The sequence below is a fragment of the Equus asinus genome, chromosome 29 (genome assembly GCF_041296235.1).
Source record: "Equus asinus isolate D_3611 breed Donkey chromosome 29, EquAss-T2T_v2, whole genome shotgun sequence".
In the NCBI taxonomy this organism is placed as follows: domain Eukaryota; kingdom Metazoa; phylum Chordata; class Mammalia; order Perissodactyla; family Equidae; genus Equus; species Equus asinus.
This window is the reverse complement of record NC_091818.1, coordinates 42,101,703-42,121,561: the sequence shown is the minus strand read 5'-3', so window position 1 is coordinate 42,121,561 and position 19,859 is coordinate 42,101,703. Positions and strand designations below refer to the sequence as shown.

The 19,859-nt window shown below is 37.4% G+C and overlaps 1 long non-coding RNA gene across 1 annotated transcript; it reads left to right on the top strand.

The window, feature by feature from the left end:
* The first annotated feature begins 708 nt into the window (after positions 1-708).
* Positions 709-18,880, top strand: LOC106840801 (uncharacterized). Its single transcript, XR_001400459.3, has 3 exons — positions 709-865; positions 17,484-17,666; positions 18,444-18,880. It is a non-coding gene; the product is annotated as an uncharacterized lncRNA (long non-coding RNA).
* Positions 18,881-19,859: the final 979 nt, after the last annotated feature.

Genomic DNA, 19,859 nt, shown 5'->3' with positions numbered 1-19,859 from the left:
ACACCGTTATATTTAAATATCAACACTTTATGAACACTTCTCCCAAGGAATCTGCTCTATGACTTATTTCCATGTTATTGGGCACTGATTTTAACTGTTTTCATTTGTATTTGAGAATGCATGTAATCCCCAAAGATTTACCCTAGAATCTGTATTTTCAGAGGATTTGAAGTGACAATAGGTATTGTTCTCTTGATTTTATCTTTGTGTATAACTTTACCTGTGATCAATAGACCTGAGAAAAATTAAAGAAGTCTTGAAATCCATAATCTTATGCCCCAATTCTCGCTCTGTGTATTCTTATATCAGAACCCTCTGTTGTATAATAGCATCTTTGACAAGCCCTGGGTTCTGTTCACCTCGTAAATCATCCCCTCAGAAGGAAGGCAGCCCACATGGCACGGTTCTTCACCGTCAGAGATGGGTACAGTTCCAGGGCAGGATTACCATGTTTTGGCAAAAAGCAGTGAAACCTTGAGTGCGTGGAGGATTTAAAATCAATCTAATCTTTTGTAACACCACAATTTCACTTTTATTTTTCAAGTCTCCAAAGGATAAGGGATGGTTATTGAACAGAATATAAAGAGATCCGTAGATTGTTTTTCTAATTGGTGGTGTTTTCTTTTTAATGTGGCACTGGTGTTTTTCTTCTGATTTGAATAGGATCTTTCCTCAAGTAGGAGCAAGGGGAATGTGACAGCCTCAAACTTTGTGCATTTCTGGGCAACTTGGCTTTGTAGAGACAGGATTGTATTACTGTGACATTTAAGGAGGGAAAAACAAGCTGTCCTGAACTGCGGCGGTCTCAGTTGTAATCTATTTTGAGACCATGTACTATAAGGATATCCCCGTTCACACAGGACTGGTGAGTTCCCCTCTGGCGGGTTCTACCCTTACAGCTGCTTGGCAATAAACAAAGTCGGCAGAGAGAGAGAATAATTAAAAATTAACTGCACCCAATTGGCACCGCGCTGCTTTCATTTTTGCATGCTTGTTTGATGAGGTGCTTTTCAAGTCTTTGTAATTGCGACATAAAATAAGGCCTCTGGTGATCAAAAGTTCTAAAAAAAAGGGGGTGGGAGGGAGGCATTCACCTTGGTTGTCTTCTTATCCTCTTTCCTGGATTTTTACTGCTCAACCTTGTTGCAGTTTCATAACTCCTGGGGGGATATTGGAAGAACGAAAAGCTGGTGCTACCACTACCAGATCAAGAATCCAGAAGCTCTGATTTTCCTATTAATCCTTAAATTGCTGTGGAAACTTTCCCGGCTCTTTAGCTCAGCCAAAACAAGATTAGACAGGTTTCAGAGATGTGTTTTAACATTTGAATGAGAAAGAGAGGTAGAGAGAGAAAGAAAAGAGAGAGAGAAGCATACAAAATAGAGAACTAATTTAGTCACCCGTGTAAATTTCCAAAGTAGTTTCTGGCCATAAATTTATTTAGTTCCACTCACATGGTTGATGGGTTATTGCTCTTGGTGAGTGCCCAGTTTTAAGGAAGAGATCAGTTCAGCACACCTTTTGTTATGGCAATTCCATGAAGGACCAGTGATATACCCAGTGGCAAGTTGATTACTTTAGATTCTTCATAATGAAGGACACTCTTCATTTTACAATACAGATGTGAATTTTCCTTCACTTGCTGTAACACTTCTGCCAGAATCACCACACATGGATTTTCAGAAAGTCTTATTAATCACTACCAACAAATACTTTATTCTATAGCAAAGAAAGGAAGCAGACAGCTCACATCCATGACATCCACGGTCATTACCAGGAGCCTTATCTTCCTAAAACAGCTGAAAAAATGATAGATCGACCTGTTGGATGCTCAACCAGGAGACAACACCCTCTACATTTGGGTTGTGGTCTAAAGAGTTCTGTTTGACTCTTTGATTGACAGCCAGTGTGTTGTGTCGTCAACACCATAGGAAGAATTGGAAGCCATGGGACAGAGAGAAGAGCAGCCCCTCTCCCTGTTACATTAATAAGCCACTAAAAGCATTCCCACATTCTTGGGTCTTACAGGGTTTAAAGGTTGATTTTGACCACGAAAATAATGTTTGACCAGAGAACACAGTCACAGCCCTATCAAACTGTAAGCCAGGACAGCGCACGTGGTCAGTCTGGGCTCCTTCCAATGTTGAAAACAGGTGGGAAATGTATTTGTACATTGCTTTTTGTGAACATAAAACATATACACATTATATGTAAATATAAAAAGAAATGTACATCATTTCCATATATTATAAATATATCTTGAGAAAAAAAGAGAGAAATGCATCCATATTAAGTTTTTTGATTAAATAAATTTTAAGAATAAAAGACACAGTATTTAGATGCATAGAATCTGTTTCCCCAATGGTTCTGCCATTTATTAACAGTCTGATGATGGACAACTAACTTAATCACTTTTTGACTTGATTTCCTTGACCGCAAAATGGGACAATGGTAGTAGATGTCTCATTGGATTATTAAGAAGACTAAGTGACATAATTTATATAAAGTCATAATTCATGTGAAGTACTTAGGACCTCTTTACAAGGAAATACTCAATAAAAATGATCTATTATGCTCATATATTTATAGAGATATATTTATGCACATATATGCATGTACATATCAAACACGAATGACAGATATAGAGTGACCATTTATCATGTATTTTTTTGAATATTTTATTTCCAGGAAAATCACAGTGGCATTATAAACCTTCCTCAACACTTTTCAGTTTAAAATTTACAGTTTAAAAATGACAGGCATGAAAGTAACAAATTGTTTTTTATATACGTAATTTATCCTCTGAACAATGTCAAGAGGAACAACCAAATATATTGCTGTTTTCAGAATTGAAACTTTAAACCTTTAATGTACGCTTAACTATTTTGCATTCCCCATATTATCGCCAGAGCGATTTTTCATTCTGCTCTCTAGATTCGTAAGTATTAGTAGTGATGTTAAAATTATCATTCCTGAAAGGTTCTTGAGATTATACATTTTGTCAACCTTCAACTTTCAACCACATTTTTCTCACAGTTTTAGAATTTATAGAGCAGAATTTGCTGGGAACACATCTAGGGCCACTTTTTTTAATGGCTATTTGACTTTGTAAAAAGTTTACTTTGAAATTGGTACAGACTTTGTTCTAGTAAATCACTCGCCTCAAATGTTGTTACTGGGACGACAGCTCTCTCAGCCCAGCCTTCTAACCCACAGTCTGCCTTAATGTGGGAATTGTAGGACTATAATTAATCCTGAAGCACCCTGAAATATCCAAGATCATTTTATGGAATGTTTTTTAGCTGTATAATTCCTCCTACACGGGTGCTCAATCTGTGCATTTTCCAAATATGGTTGCGAAACACAGATGAAAATAAGCTTGAAATAGACAGGAGAAAAGGAAAGTAAGTGAATTTAAAAGTTTAATGAGAACCAAAATAAGTTAATGGGGTTAGGAGTTTCTTTGCCAGTTTTTGGCCAATTGCAATTAATTAAGCCAGCTGTTATTAAGACTGAGAAGGGGGAATTTCCTCTGTTAAAGTTCTCGTAAGCCTCATAAAGACCAACCAAAAATTTTTTATGAGTTGTAGGCTATTAAAACTAAAGAAAATGTTGACGTTTAAATAGTCAAAATGCTCAATGGACAGATGCAAATACTAAAACTTAGAGATGTGAAGTGATTTTCCTAACATCTGCTGCATGTTATCAATAAAATTTGGACTAAATTCAGGTTGAGTTTTCTATCCAATGGACTACACGATATACTGTATCTCAGATATATATCTACCATCCTATGTCAGCCATAGCTTAATATTTATAATGTTGATTTCAAGGTACATGATTAAATTAACTTCAAAAAGAGAAGGTGGGGCAGCCGTATTTATGGGGGAATGCCACCTAATAAGTGCAGTGGAATGATGGAGGTAGTAAAATCATCATTTAGCAACCACAATAGCAATAATTGATCCAGGAAAGAGTAATCAACGAATGCTAAGATGATTTGGTAAAAGTTTTTGGGGAAAAAGGATATTTGAACATCCTTTACCCCCATAGTTACCTTTACAGTGGAGAGAGGTGGCAGATGCTACCACAGCTCCGTGACTCAAGTTAGCATTCCAAGAATGGGACAGATGTGTCTTCCAGCGTGATCAGCTGAGAGTGCACAACTCAGGGAGAATCTCTGCCAATAAAAAAACAAACAACAGACTCTTGAGTCTAGTCCTAAGGAAGCAATCAGAAATCCACAAATCAGGCAACAATTTTAAGATATTCTTCAAAAAACGTGAATGTTGTAAAAGACAAAGATTGAGGAGTTGTTCCCCCAAAAAACTAAAGAGACATGGTAGTTAAATGAGATGACTATTTCTAGATTGCATGTTGACTTGAAAAAAAGTGCTGAAAAAGAACTTTAATAGGGGCCGGCTCCGTGGCCAAGTGGTTGAGTTCGCGTGCTCCCCTGTGGCGGCCCAGGGTTCGGATCTTGGGTGAGGACATGGCACCGCTCCTCAGGCCACGTTGTGGCAGCGTCCCACATCCACAACTAGAAGGACCTGCAACTAAGATATATAACTGTGTACAGGGTGGAGTTTGGGGAGATAAAGCAGAAACAAACAAACAAAAAAAGACTGGCAACAGTTGTTAGCCCAGGTGCCAATCTTAGGGGAAAAAAAAAAAGAACTTTAATAGAATAATTAGTGAAATACGAAGTTGGAGTCGATAATAGACACTGGTGTCGTAACAGGATAAATTTTCTGAATTTGATCATTGTATTGTAGATATGTAACTTGATGGCTTTGTTCTTAGAAGACAGGTGAAGAATTATTTAAGATTGAAGGATTGGGGTATCTGCAACTTACTCTTCAATGAATTGACAAAATTAATGAGAATGGCACAAGGCTGGCCCGGTGGCCCAGTCATTAAGTTCGAGTGCTCCACTTTAGCAGCACAGGGTTTCACCAGTTTGGATCCTGGGCACGGACCTAGCACAGCTCATCAAGCCGAGCTGAGGCAGTGCCCCACATAACAGAGCCAGAAGGACATGCAACTAGAATATACAACTACTCACTGGGGGGCTTTGGGGAGAAGAAGAAAAAGAAAAAAGAAGAAGATTGGCAACAGATATTAGCTCAAGTTCCAATCTTAAAAGCAAAAAAGAACGAAGCTATGAAGGAGGAGAAGGGGGAGGAGACAATGGTGACTATACACGTACATTCAGAAAGAGAGAGAGAAAGAGAGAGGAATTCACAACTAGTGAATCTAAATGAAGGATACACAGTTGTTCATTGTACAATTTTTGCAACTAGTCTATAGGATTGAAGTTTCTTCAATAAAACATGTGAAAATATTTTCATGATTCTAATGAAAATTTAACTAGAAAATTTCTATTTCTATTACTATGCAAAGTAATATAATATAGATGTTGTCTGTTCTCTATGTGCTACACCCCACTTGCCACTCTCTGCCTGGAAGAAAGTATTCCTAGAAAGAGAAAAGGAGAGAATGCTGCCATTAGTAATTCTGCAGGACATTGGGTGGTGGAATGTGATACTTTTGTTATAGACCCTATAAAGTTGGAATGACCATATACTCAGTCAATTTAACCTAAGTCTCTATTAGCTATTGTAATGGTTAATTTTATGTGTCAACTTGGCTGGGCCTCAGTGCTTAGGTATGTGGTCAAACATTATTCTGGATGTTTCTATGAGGGTATTTTTAGACAAGATTTTTATTTAAATTGGTGAACTTTGAGTAAAGCAACATTGGCTCTTCTTGGTTCTACCGCAGACAGTCTTTGGATTCAAACTGCAACTCTTTCCTGGGTCCCTAGGCTGCTCTCTCATCAGAGTTTGGTCTCACCAAAACTCTACAATCGTGTGAGCCTTAAACTCCCTAAAATAAATCCTTTTCCAGAAACATGTCCTATTGGTTCTATTTCTCCAGAACCCTGACTAATATGTCTATCTGAAACACTTGAGGCAGGGCCAAATCTATATATATGATTAAATTTAAAAATTCCAGAAAAGTATCTAAAGAAAGAAGACAAAGAGAATGGGGAAATGACAAAAAGACAAGGAAGTAAAAAAGTTCAAGTGTTTTTGTAGCACCGTTTCACCTGCTTTGTATCTTGCCAATATGCTGTTTGAATTAGTCATTACCTTCCCAAGACTATCTGGTTTTCTATTTATGTAAAGACACTTGTCCTAATTTTCATTTCTTCAGAGAGAGCAATCTTGATCTCAAGTAGAGAAAATCACTGATTGATTGATTCAGCCACCTTTTCTTGAGCACTCACTTTGCGTCAGGTGATATGCTATATGCTGGTGTCAAAAATGGACATGATCGTTACCTTCAACAAAAGTCTAGGAGAAGTTAGAATTTGTTTTGATTTCCCTGTTTCAGCAGGAAACTTGCATTTTATTTCTGTAAGCTATTATGGTTTTTTCTTCATCCCCAGTATTTTCAGATTTCACAAAACATGCTTTTATTTAGATCATTGCATTCATTTTGCTTGTAGGGGGTACAATTTCAATACGACAGTTTTGAGTTCTTCCATTCTAGCAATTTTTCTTGTACTATTTTTTTAACACATCTGTTTCTGTCATCACACACACACGTGCACACACATGCAGACAGATATAAGGAGGGTTTCGGACATAATTGCTTGATACTCTTCTTTTATTACTTGTATACATATATTTTAAAACTGTTTCTCTTCTCATTTTACTTTTATACTAATTCAGAGAAATTTTCCCGACTTTATCAGCCCACCCTTGTACTGAACCATCAGTTTCACTGTCTCATTTTAAACTCCTATGGCATCTTTCATGTGCCACGATTTCCCTTATTCTTGCCATCCTGTTTTTATTTAGTGAATGCATTGCTTCTCTCAGTCTTCTGGGCTTATTAAGCATAGATTCTTTTATGCCCATGGTTCTCATGCTGCCCTGGATTTTTCCCTTTACATTTTCCAGCCCTGAACGTTAGTGTCTGGCACCTTTACCTAATGAGGCTGTGGTCTTTCCCACCATTTTTCTGAAGTTTTTGCTATGGAGCTTGAGCAACTGGACCTGGGAAACTGCAACTTGCAGCCCTTACTCCTTCCAATTTCATTTCTTGAGTTGCAGCTCTCTCTGTGTTTCTCTCTGCTTTCAGATGCTTCCCAGCATCTTCATAGATATATTTTTTAAATTGATTCATTTAGTAATTGTTCACATGATCCCTTTACTCTAGCCTGACATGGTTTGGAAAACAGATGGTACCAATTTTTTGTTTGATTTTCTTGTAGCCTTCTTTAAATAAGATATACTAAAAATAAAGTTAAAAAACTCTGCAGTGATTGGTGGCAAAGAATTTTTGAAAGGGTAAAGGTTAAGAGAGGAAAATCGTTCTCACTGAATTCAATTTTGCGTGGAGTCATTTGCCAGAAAATAAATTAAGGCTAAATTAAGTAGCATTTAAAGATGAAATTGTTATTGAACATCAGTGAGAGGACTGAGCAGGTTAAAAGTAAAATTGATTCTTGCCCATAAAGATGGAGACAGTTTCCATATTTCATGTATTGTGTCATGTCAGCAGAGAAATGATCGCCACTTCGTTGTGTATTTAGTCCATCAACACCAGAGCTGGTCAGATGCAGAAGTCAATGCTTTATGTTTACGGGACAGTCAGGTTAGGAAACCTTTTCCGGAGTGGATTGTGCTTCTATTATTCCTCATACGACTCAAGTGTTCCTGTGGAAACACTAAATGTCTGTGCTTCATTTTCTTTTATGACCAGTTTTCCATTTTGTAGCTATGAACTGTTACAAATTGGTATTTACTTGTAATTTGAGAATTTATAATGTATAATCCCCCAATAAAAGAAAATAAGCCACTTTTATGATTTCTTATTTCAGTCTGTGTATTTAGTCCTAGTATTAATATATACATAATATAAATTATATTATATATATTGTATAAAAATATATATATATATATATATATAATTTTTTTTGGTGAGGAAGATTGGCCCTGAGATAATATCTATTGCCAATCTTCTTCTTTTTGCCTGAGGAAGATTGTCGCTGAGCTAACATCTGTGTCAATCTTCCTCTATTTTGTATGTGGGATGCCACCAGAGCATGGCTAGATGAGTGGTGTGTACGTCTGCCCCGGGGAACAGAACCTGCAAACCCCAGGCCACTCAAGCAAAGTGTGCAAACTTAACCACTACTCCACCGGGCAGGCCCCTCAGACACTGTTTTAAGGCTTGCTCTTTTTAATATTTTTATCATTTCAAAGAAAAGTAATCTTATTTTCTATAATTTAAAAAAAGGCCAGTTTAGTATGTGTATTTTCTTCTACACTAATCAGAGAAATAATCACCCAAACTGATATGACTGATCAAGATTTCTTTTCTAACAAAATGTTTCAAAATAATGTCCATTTTATTTTAAATTTATATTTTGTTATTAAGTGAATATTATAGATTTTTTAAAAGCTATTCAACTTGTTTGTGCTGGCAACTAATGTATCCTTATGTAGCAACCACAAAATTCCTACTGTAGTCCTAGATTCATGTAATTTAAAACTTTATACTCATTTGCTAATCATCTGCAGATTCTTTTATGGGCATTCTCTGATCACATATTTGACTCATTTAAATTGAGATATCCTGGGTTTTTCTTTTTAATGTGTATTTCTTTATTTCCTAGTTTTACTTTTATTTTTAATGTTATTTTTGTTTCCAATGAGTTTTTAATTTCTAGGCCCAATCTAACTTATTAGAAACATCTAATTTATTAACTTGTATTCATTTTTTTGAAGTTCTACTCTTTTGAATCATTTCTATTTTCTTCTATTTCTTTTAGAGTTATAGGATTTTAAAATCCAAGGTCATCTGAATCTTGCTTTCAACTCTTCACTATTAGGAAAAAGAAAAATACTTGGGCTGGGCACATCCTTCATGGTGAAGCGTGATCCTAGCAGCTACAGATATTTTTCATTAATATTAGTGGTGTTGTAGACAAGAGAATCTGTAAAATATAAGAAAGTGATATTCCAAGCAGTGCTATTTAGTGGTTTTCAAATAGCTGTTATTTGTCATCCTTCTCTCAAGGATTATTGATTTATGTTGAGCTATATTAAAGCAAAATTAGGTCTCTGCATTTGGAGTCCAAATACTATACTTATCTGCATGCTCATAGTCCCACTGGTTTCAGAAGAAGGTGGACATTTACTCTTTTGGTGTGTTTGAACCTAAAATCTGCACAAAGTATGTGCATGCCTTGGACAGTGTTATGACTTACAATCTTTTCCCCTGTTTAATATATCACATGTGATGAGAAAACATGACTCCATCCTCAACTTTGGGGGTAGTCTGTGAATTAGCTGAGCAAACCAGAGCAACGTCATCAACTCTGCCGGGATTGGGTGGCGATCCCAGGCTTATGCCAGGCAACACACAGCAAGCCCTACTCATATGTTAGTGGTTCAGGGATGGGCATGAAACTCAGCTGGCCTAAAATGTGTGAACTGAAAGACTATTCCATGATAAGGAGAAACATTTCTCTCTTCGACTGAATGTTGTAACACTTTATACTAAAAGAATTCTCTCCACATTTTTTGGTTTATCTGATTTCAGATTGTTGACATAATTAAGAATTCAGGCTGGGGATGGCCCCTTGGCCAAATAGTTAAGTTTGCATGCTCCACTTTGGTGGCCCAGGGTTTCGCCAATTCCGATCCTGGGCACAGACATAGCACCGCTCATCAAGCCGTGCTGAGTCACCGTCCTACATAGCAGAGCCAGACTGACCTACAACTAGAATATACAACTAGGTACTGGGGGGCTTTGAGGAGAAGAAGAAGAAAGAAGAAAAAAAGATGATTGACAACAGATGCTAGCTCAGGTGCCAACCTTTAAAAAAGATTTCAGGCTAGTTGTTTTTTTAATTGTTTCACATTCTGGATTTGTCTAATTGTTTCTCATGATTAGATTCAAGTTTAAGATATTTTTGGCAGGAATACTCCATGAGCGATTTGTGTATTTCCTCAAGGTTAAGGAGTCTTCAAGAGTACCCTCACTTCAGACACCAGTTGCAAGTTCTGGGGCCCCCAAGACCACATTCAGTTTCGATAATTTTCTAGAACCCGCATTGAAAGCTGTTGTACCCACAGTTATGGTTTATTACAGCAAAAGGATAGAGATTAAAACCAGCCAAGGGAAGAGGGGCATGAGGTAGTATCCAGGAGACCCCCATGCAGGTGCCTCCAGGTGTCCTCTCCCAGGGGAATCGTGGACAGCACTGACTTCTCCTGGCAATGATATGTGACAGTATGCATGGAATATTGCCAACCAGGGAAGCTCCCCAAGATTTGGTGTTCAGAGGTTTTATTAGGATTCTGTCAAGTACACATAAATGACGGTCCATTTGACTGATCTTTAGTCCCAGAGTCTCCTGAAGTTGAGTTGATACAGCACGGTCCAAGGTCCCCAACATAAATCACATTGTCAGACTATCTCTGTGGCCCAGGACCGAGGTAAACAAAGATGATCTTATCAAGTAGGTGTTAGAGATGACCTCCTAGGAGCGGAGGAGAAAGGCCAGACCTCTCTTTGGTCTTTGGTCTTTGGTTAGTTCTTCACTATGCAAGCCACTCCCTGCCCTTTGGCCGTGGCTCTCTTACAGCAAAACAATCACACTTGTCTTGGCATCCACATGAAAGATAAGGCAATGGTATCACTCTGGATATGCCTAAAATTTGGAAGATCCAACGTTGTGTAGGGATAGATTCAAAGAAATAACTAATTCATCCTATAAAGACATTACATAAACTTTGGTATTTTTGCGCTAATTTGATAATTCATTTCCCTCCTTGATCTACTGCTATTTGGACCTTTAGTATTAAAAAGTTGTGCAGAGCTGCATAGCATAGAAGTTAGCTGATGGTTAGCTAAATCCACTTCTTGCTCAGGCCAGTCATTTTTCCTTGGTATTTCCACTGGTAATGTCAATGTTATTGGTGCTAAAGTCTGAGGGAACTTTAACTCAATTTCCTGATGCATTCGACCACCAATATCAGTATTACAATCTTATCAACCATACTAGTATTATGCTATATCATGATATGGTGGTAAATGTAAGCTGAAAAATGAAACTCAAACGATACGGGCCCATTACTAGAGTTCTACTCAGTCATCAACAATTGGTTCAGTTCATCACCATATCATGTGACCAAAATGTCTCCTACAGTGATGCCACTCGGTTTCTCGGCTTTCATCCGACCTTGTCAGGTTCTGAGAGCACCAGTGGGCTTGGCAACATGTAGCTCCCCTTGCAGGTGTTTTGTACAATTGAGCAAGACAACATCATCTCTTGCTCTGACCCTCTCATGAGGCATCAATATAATATTGGATTTGCCTCATCGCATAGTCCATTTATTCCTCCTTTTACCCTCAGCTACTATTTCTCCTTTTTTCTATTTATCATTATTTTTACCAAACTTTTCCGTTTGGGGAAGGCATGTTAGGATTGGTCATTGTGCTGATCCGGAGTGCCAGCAGTAGTACTAGTCTAGCAAGTGCCTCCCCCACTGTCCATTCCCATTCATCTAGGGTTGGGGTGTGTAGGTACAGAACTAGTTAGTGGGCCAGCTCAATCATTAGGCAACACGGCTGCATTCAGTGTCAAACTCAATTTTGCTAGAAGGGTTGAAGGCGTAATCCACCCCGTCAGGTCTTTAGTTATTCTGACATAAAGATTTAAAGATACAGTTACAGTTGTGTGCATATGCGTGTGATGTGTGCTGTGTGTTTGTGTGTGCATGTGCACACGCATGCACTGTGTGGCATGTGTGTGCTGTATATGAGTGCTATGTGAACATACGGGATGTGTGTTTACATATGTGAATGTGAGTTGACAAAGAATGCTCATGGAAGTAATGGGAAAAAATGGAGGCCGGCCCCTCTTACAATGTGTGGTGCATGTGCATGCACTGCTGTGTGCTGTGTGCTTATGTGCATGCGTGTGCACATGTGTGCATGTGTTCTGTGTGTGCGTGTGCTGAACGGGGAGGTTGCAGGTAGTGTTCACTTTGATCAGAAATAATTTTGGTGTGTTTAAGATAAATTAATACTATTCTCCATACAAAATTTTGTATCCTGACTTTTACTTTTACTTATCTATGTAGTGAGATTTTCCCAAATAATCGAATAGTGTTGTCATGGAAAACAGAATTTTCAAGTCCTGGATAATTACAAGATACAGATAAACTATTCCTTATTATACTATTTCTCTGTTATTGAGAATCTAGATTGTTTCCAGTCTTTCCCTATTGTAAACAGTGATGTGAGGAACATCTCTTTACAGACACGTAAATACATTTGGGAAGCATTTTTTACTTTATTGACATTAAATACATGGTCGTACGGCTGTCTTCTGCTCACTCACCATCTCTGCACTCTAATCCTATTTTCCATAATGTCCAAAGTTCCTGAGCCTTGAAATTCCCTACTGCAACTGTCCTCAGCACCTCATACTTAGCGCTGGATTATTTTAGTCATTTTAATAACTTTCGACAGTAATTTTTATACGATAAATCTTGCCTCTTATATCAGTTTGTAAATTTAGTGAGGACTATGATACTGCCCAGTATACCTTCCATGTCCCCATAGTCCTTGGAACAGCGCTGTGCTGGGAGTGAACGTTTGACAGACCTTAATTCAATCCGAGGGTCCTGGCACCAGCCCTCCGTGGAGAAGAGGCTTTCTCTGGCTCCCCTCACATTTCCCACAAAGTGTTATTTGAACCCTCCCGGGATATTTCATGTTCTAGATGTATCATGAGATTACACAAACTACAGGCAACTTCTGCAGACAGTTTGCAATGGTAACGTACTTATTTCCCATTTTCTTTCTTCCAACTGAACGTTTGAAGCCATGTATCAACCCACGGTCTCCAAACAATGTTCTTCAGGGGAAAAGAAAAACATGACTCATTGCTATTTCATCATCAGAGCAAAATTTTCTTCTTTCAGTTAACTAAGTTTTGTTCTTTGGATTATGATAAATTTTACACAAAATTCTTCAGAGAATTTAAATAAATGCCATATACCCTAAGCTTTAAATAGTATATATGCATAATTATATAAATTCATAATAAATAATGTGTATATATCCATAATGTCCTTGGTCAAGTACTTTTCCCATTAAGAACTTGCTGTTGTAAGTTCATATTGTTATGTGTTTCTACATTATTTTAGACCACTTTCCCTCATTCTTTTCAGTCCCCTCAACTTGATCTGTATTTCTCTTAATGAAATAGAAGAATAATATCATTTACTACCAGTTGAAATACTACCATATTTTAAAATAACTTTTTTATAGGAAAGCAATGCTTTTTCACGGATAGATCGAAAAAGTTCAGTGAAAGGTGAAATGAAACCCATCTTAGTTTTCCCACTTCTTGTAACAACATATCTCCATGAGTACAGTACTAATTTGTACAAGTAAACAAAAGTAGAGATAAAAAAGATAACAAGTCAACCACTGACTGCGCTGACTCTGAATGTACAAACCCATGAGGTTGAGATACACATTTTTGCTGCCTCTGATCAAGCTAATCAACCCGACAAGCAAGACCTCTTTCGCTATAGCATCAAATCATCCTCACTTGCTTTGGTATAGCCTCTCAATTATCATTAACTTTTTTACATCCAAATATGAAAATTGCATTTAATAAAAACACACAAAGGAAACAAACTCAATTCAGTGGCAACTAGAATCATCAGGAGAGATACTAATAAATGTGTTGTTGATGACAAATCTACTAAGGATTTTCCATCAAATCTGCTGCTTCTAACACAGACACCTTTATTTACACAATGTCTTAATTTATTACTTCAATTTATTTGCCAGCCTATTTTATTTGTAGGCTTCGTCTAATTTTAACGCTGTCAAGAATAATTCAAAGAGTCCCGGGTAAGTCTACTTAGAAGACAGAACCTACGTTAATCTTTTCTGACATTAATAGAATTAGACCTTATTAATTCTGACATGATTTATTTCATATTGTGTAAATACTAAGTGCAGGCATCATGTTCTCATTGAAACAAGTGTTTTACATGCTTCATATACCGCAATTTAAAACATGAATTGCAAGTGAGCCTTGAAAACAATTTGAAATTGCTTAAATCTTGTCAAACTTAGAAAGATTATTACTGCCGAATGGGAATACTAAATGCTGGCAAAGAATGCTGTTGGAAGCAATGGGAAAAAATGGAGGCTGGTCCCTCTTATAAAAAAGTAGAGCAAATGCTTACATTCAATGTATTGTAAATATTCAAGCAGGTATTACTTTTAGGTAAAGAAAATTCTTCCTACTATACCTACATGAGTTTAATGCATATTTGTTTTTTCTTTTTATATAAAAAGAACGGAAACTCAGATAAATTAACGTTTGTGTTTTGTTTTGTTCTATTGTTTTCCAGTCAGGAAGGATGGTTTTAAGGTATAATTGCCAGGGTTGATGAAAACTGGGTCTGTTTGAAAGAAGAGTTATGACAGGGATAGAAAATGAGAAAATTTACCTGCCTTACAATTTTTACTTCTGTTTACCCGAGATAGCATGTCATATATCCTGGCATATTTTTGTTAATGAAAAAGAAATTATGCCTAAGGTTGTTTGTCTAAATTTCTGATTGCTTAGGGGAGTTTTTTAAAGAAACAACTGAGATGGCTGAGGGTTTACCCACTCCTGCTGGACTTGCTGTTAAACAGCGGTCTTATTTTTACTTCTCTGAACATTGACTCGGGCTGACGTCATTGGCTGATTCGTCGGATGATTTAGGCCAAACAGTTGACAGTCCTTTGGAGAAATGTTAAAGCACAAGAATGTTAGAATTACGTCTTTACAGGACGTGGTAATCTACATCTAAGTTACAGATGTGTGGAAATCGTTTGAACTACTTTATAAGCACTATACGATGAAAAGGAAATATTAATATTGGCTTCCTTCCAATGTAAGTGACTTGATCTATGATGTGAAGAATTTTTTAAAGAGTAGAAAAGGATACTAGGTCTTTGTTCTTTTGAAATGAGAGAAGAGAGAGCATTTCTCTTAAGCTCCAATTATTTATTTTCCAGAAACATATGGGGGAAATTATTGGACAAAGATTTCATACTTCTAGACTAGTTTATTTTGTGCTGTCAGTTGGAGTGTGAATTACACAAATGACTGAAAACAAGTAAAGGGATTTGCCCATTTGTACATTTTATATAATATCCATTGTTAACTTGAATTAACACACCTTATCCAAATTCTAAAAGCATACACCAAATTAGAGTTTCTTTATTTTTATATATCATGAAGACTATTTTATAAAGCAATTATGCATTTAAGATTGCCTTTAAAATGGCCGTTCCATACATCAGTGACAACACAAATTAAGTTTTCCTTAATTTGGTGGGAGCAATGATGTTATGATGACAGAAACAGTACCGATGACAACAACATTTAACTCCTTAGAAACATGATCTCTGAAATGGTAGGCTTTACAAATGAGAGCACTAGTTCATTGGAAAATCATTATTTTACAGGTAGACAACACCCTAGGGCTCATATAAGCCTAAGATCAATGCAAATGCTAGGAAGGCCCAGGGTCACACACCTGTACCTAAAGCCCAGACCTCATTTTGCCATCTAATTCTTACTCTACCATAGCATTTTGCTCCCTTGAAATGTATCTGAAAACTGACTATTTTAGGAATATCAAGTGGAATAATACTATGTGTTTAGTATATTTGTTTTAAAATTCTTTTATTTATTTGTGATTTTATTAGCATATATCTTTCTCAAATTTATTTCTTACTGCTGGATAGCATTTTTGGGATTTTTTTTTCCTATGTTTCTGTATCACTTCTTCCCTTTACACCATAATTTCTAATATCTTTTGATTTCCCCCATGTTTTAAAAAATAACCAACGAAAATGAAAAGGACCTCAAGTTGTTCTCTTGTTATAGAATTTTAAATGATCCTTTGAGGTAATGGTCTCTATTACAAAGCTTCAATCACTCTCCGAGATATCAGTTTCTATAGATTGAGCTTGGTTTATTTTCTTTTAAGTTGAACTCTATATATTGAGCTCAGTTTACCTTCTTTTAACTTAAAGCCAGAAGTCTTGGTATGGACATATGCTTTCATTTCTCTTGGGTAAGTGCCTAAGAATGGAATGGCTTTGTCATATGGGAGATTTACATTTGACTTCCAAGAAATTGCCAACTGTTTTCCAAGGCAGATGCACCATTTTACATGCCCACCAGCATCAAAGGAGAGCTGCAATCGCTCACATCCTCAGCAACATGTGGTGTAGTCTCTTTTTAATTTTAGCCATTCTAGTGGGTATTTAGGGGTACCTTATTGTGGTTTTAATTTGTATTTCTGTAACAATGAAATATACTGAACATTTTTTCACTTGTTAATTAGTCATCCATATATCATCTTTGGTGAAGGGTCTGTTCAAATCTTTGCTTATTTATTTTGGTCAAATTTGCCGTCTTCTTGTTATTGAGTTGTAAGCAGTCTTTATATATTCTAGATACAAATTTTCTCTTGGACATATATTTCACACATATTTTCTTCTAGTGTGTGGCTTAACTTTTCATTTTTTAAATACTGCCACCTGAAGAGCAAAAGCTTTTAATTTTGATAAGTACACTTCATTTTTCTGTTTTCTTTTATGGTTTTTGCTTTTTATTTCATAGTTAAGAAATATTTGCCAAACCATAGGTCACTAATTCTCCCTTATGTTTTCTTTCAGAGTGTTTTATACTTTTTGCTCTTACATTTAGATATACAAATATTCATGACACTTTTATTTGTGGAAGCTAAACCTGTAAGCCACCCAAGTGTCCATCAATAGATTAAAGCATAAATAAATTGTATGTCCATAAAATGAATCCTGCTTAGAAATGAAAATAAATGAATCATTGCTCCATGCAACCAAATAGATGAATCTCAAAATAATTATACTGAATGAAAAAAGTGAGCCAAAAAAAACATTCCATGCATATAATTCCATTTATAGAAATGCAAAATGCAAGCTAATCTAAAGTGACAGAAAGCAGAACAGTGGTTATCTGAAGATGGGTGGGCAAGGGGCGCAAGGAAGGATGCATGGGAGGCATTACAAACGGGCACAAAGGAATCAGCGGGAGCCAGACGTGCTCATTACCTTGATTGTGAGGATGATTTCACATTTAAAATATATGCAGTTAAGGAATATCAATTACACTGCAATATAACTGTAAAACATAAATAATAAATAAATATTAATTTAAAGGAAAATACAAAACAAACTCATCATTACAATGCTATCCTTAAAACTGAACCCAGTTACTTTGCATAGCTACTTTTTTAAGGAAGAAAACTGAGATTTGAGGGCTTAGTGGATGGCAGATTTTGTACTAAATGATTCATATAGTTTATCTTGTTTACTCTCCACAGCTATCCTATAAAATAAGGATTAATAGGCATCAGGAGAATTAGCACCAGAGAGGGTGATTGATTGTATGCCATCAAACAGCTATGAAATAACAGAGCCAGGAGTGATCATGACAGAAGAAGACAGCCTGTTCACTGCTCACCTCTTACTCTTCACACCCACAAGAAGACCTACTATGTGACCAGGTGACAAAGCAAGACATGGGGTGCTGTGATTTTGGAAATGTTATGCTTGTTCCCAAGTTGTGCTTAGGGAGCCCAGCTCTCTGTGTTTGTCTACTCAAGCAATCAGACACAGATGGAGAATCACAATCCTCTGCAGGACACAGCAGCCAAGCTGTTAGTTTAGTCCTACAAGTGAAGAAGAAATCTTCTGGAGGCAAGATGAGTCTGACAGGGCAGGTCTAGCAACAACCAATGGGCGCAGGCTGGCCAGGGAGACCACACGTGGTCGGAAGGACCACGCCATGCAGCGCCTCCATCCCAGGCTTGCAGACAGCAGCCCTGGGATCCAGCAGATCTCATAGTGGCCTCAGGGAAGGCGGCGTCCTGAAAGGATTGGCTCCCAGATCCCTGGAGAGAGCTTTTCAGGCTCCTGCTCCAGAGCAAACTGGGGACCAGATATATGATCAAGGCAGAGCCTCAGGCATGGATATTTGTCCTAATTCCTGATATCCTGTCAGAAATTTGCCAGGGGTTCAGTGTTCTTGATGACGACCCTCAGTATTCAGACCGAAGGGTCTCCAAATTGTCCTTGAGTACAAAGTGAATGAACTTTCAGGTCCAGGGCAAATCAAATCTACTGGTCAGAATTCAATTAGCTCAAACCAAATCGAGGCGGGATGACAAGAGGCAGTGTACATGAAGATTATGACATATTCAGTGACAAAAAGTGAATAAGACACAAAAAAGGCACAGAAGAGTATCTGATGTGCTCTCACCTTCTCTACTTTTTATTTTCAGTAGACTACCGAAGGGTGGCAGAATATGCCACGCCAAACTATGCCACTTTGGCATAAGGATAATTTTGGCTACAGGCACTTAAAAAAAAAAAAGCAAGAGCAAGAAGGGTGCTCTGACCTTCCTTCTCCTTCCTGGAAGCGGGAGACAAGACCCCACATGGAAGATGACCTCCCTGTGCCTCCGGAGGAAAGTAACTTCTTGTCATCAAGGATGGGAAGTTGAAGTGGAGAGAATTCTGCACAACAGAGCTGTTAAAATAATCCCCATCTTCCTTCGGCCTCCTCATGTATTTTAGTTACTTTTCCACAACTGCTATCTCTGTTCAACCTAGCATAAAAGCATTTAGATTTTGCCACTTCTTGAGGTCTTCATTCCTGCGGGGCGCTCCCACATCAGTAAAGCTTACATTAAATGAAGCTGTGTGCTTTTCTCTTGTCTATCTGTCTTACGTCAGTTTAATTCTCAGGCCCAGGTGAGAACCCTCTGAGAGTAGAGGTGAAACTTTGCCTCCCCTACTACATTAAAATGATCTTTTTGTAGGGCTATCTTTTAAGTGTATCAAGGTTCTGATGCATAAAAGAAACTAATCAACAGAAATATTGAGTATTTACTTATAGACGCAGTTCTTTAGTAGGCTTTGTGAAACAAAATATAATTTGTAAGCCACACCAAGAACTAAACTCTAGGACTATTTGGTGCCAGTGGGTCACAGCATGCAAAAGGAAGTGGGAAATAACAGTGCATGTCATCCTTGAGTAATTGCTACCTTCTCCATGAGTGATCACAGCAACCAGATGGCAAATGAGACATGACCTGGAGGGATTCTGGACACCTTCAAGGAGGAGTTGAGTCTTGAGCAAGACCATGACAGCTAGGCAGCATCCCATGAAGCAGAGAGCTAAGTCTTTGCCACAGAAGACAAATGGGAAATGAGTAGCCATTATTCCAGAAATTAAGTCAGAGAACTCTGATGTGCATTAAATAAATGGTGTTTTGGTTTTTGAGTAGAAGATGATGTTCTCTATAGCTGATGGAATTTGAGACATCAGTGGATTAACATTTTAATTTAAATATTAACATTTTAAATTCTATCTCAGTTCTTTGAATTACAAATCAGAACCATGTTATATTTGTACACAGAGAGACCATGGGTTTTCTTACCTTGAGTCTTGCTAACCGTGTCCCAGTTACAGAGCCTTTGTAGTACAGGGTAAAAGCTGAAGAAAAGAAGGCACACAGGCTGAAACCAGCCAACACGTTACAAAACCATATTTCAGATTGGAAGTTTCTCTGTCAAATTGCTGTCATGTAATCAGATATCTCCACTGCCAGACATAACTGTATTATCTGTTACATCACAAGGCTGACCTGAACCTTGAAGTGATAAAACTGATGAATTCTTGAAAGTATGTTAAC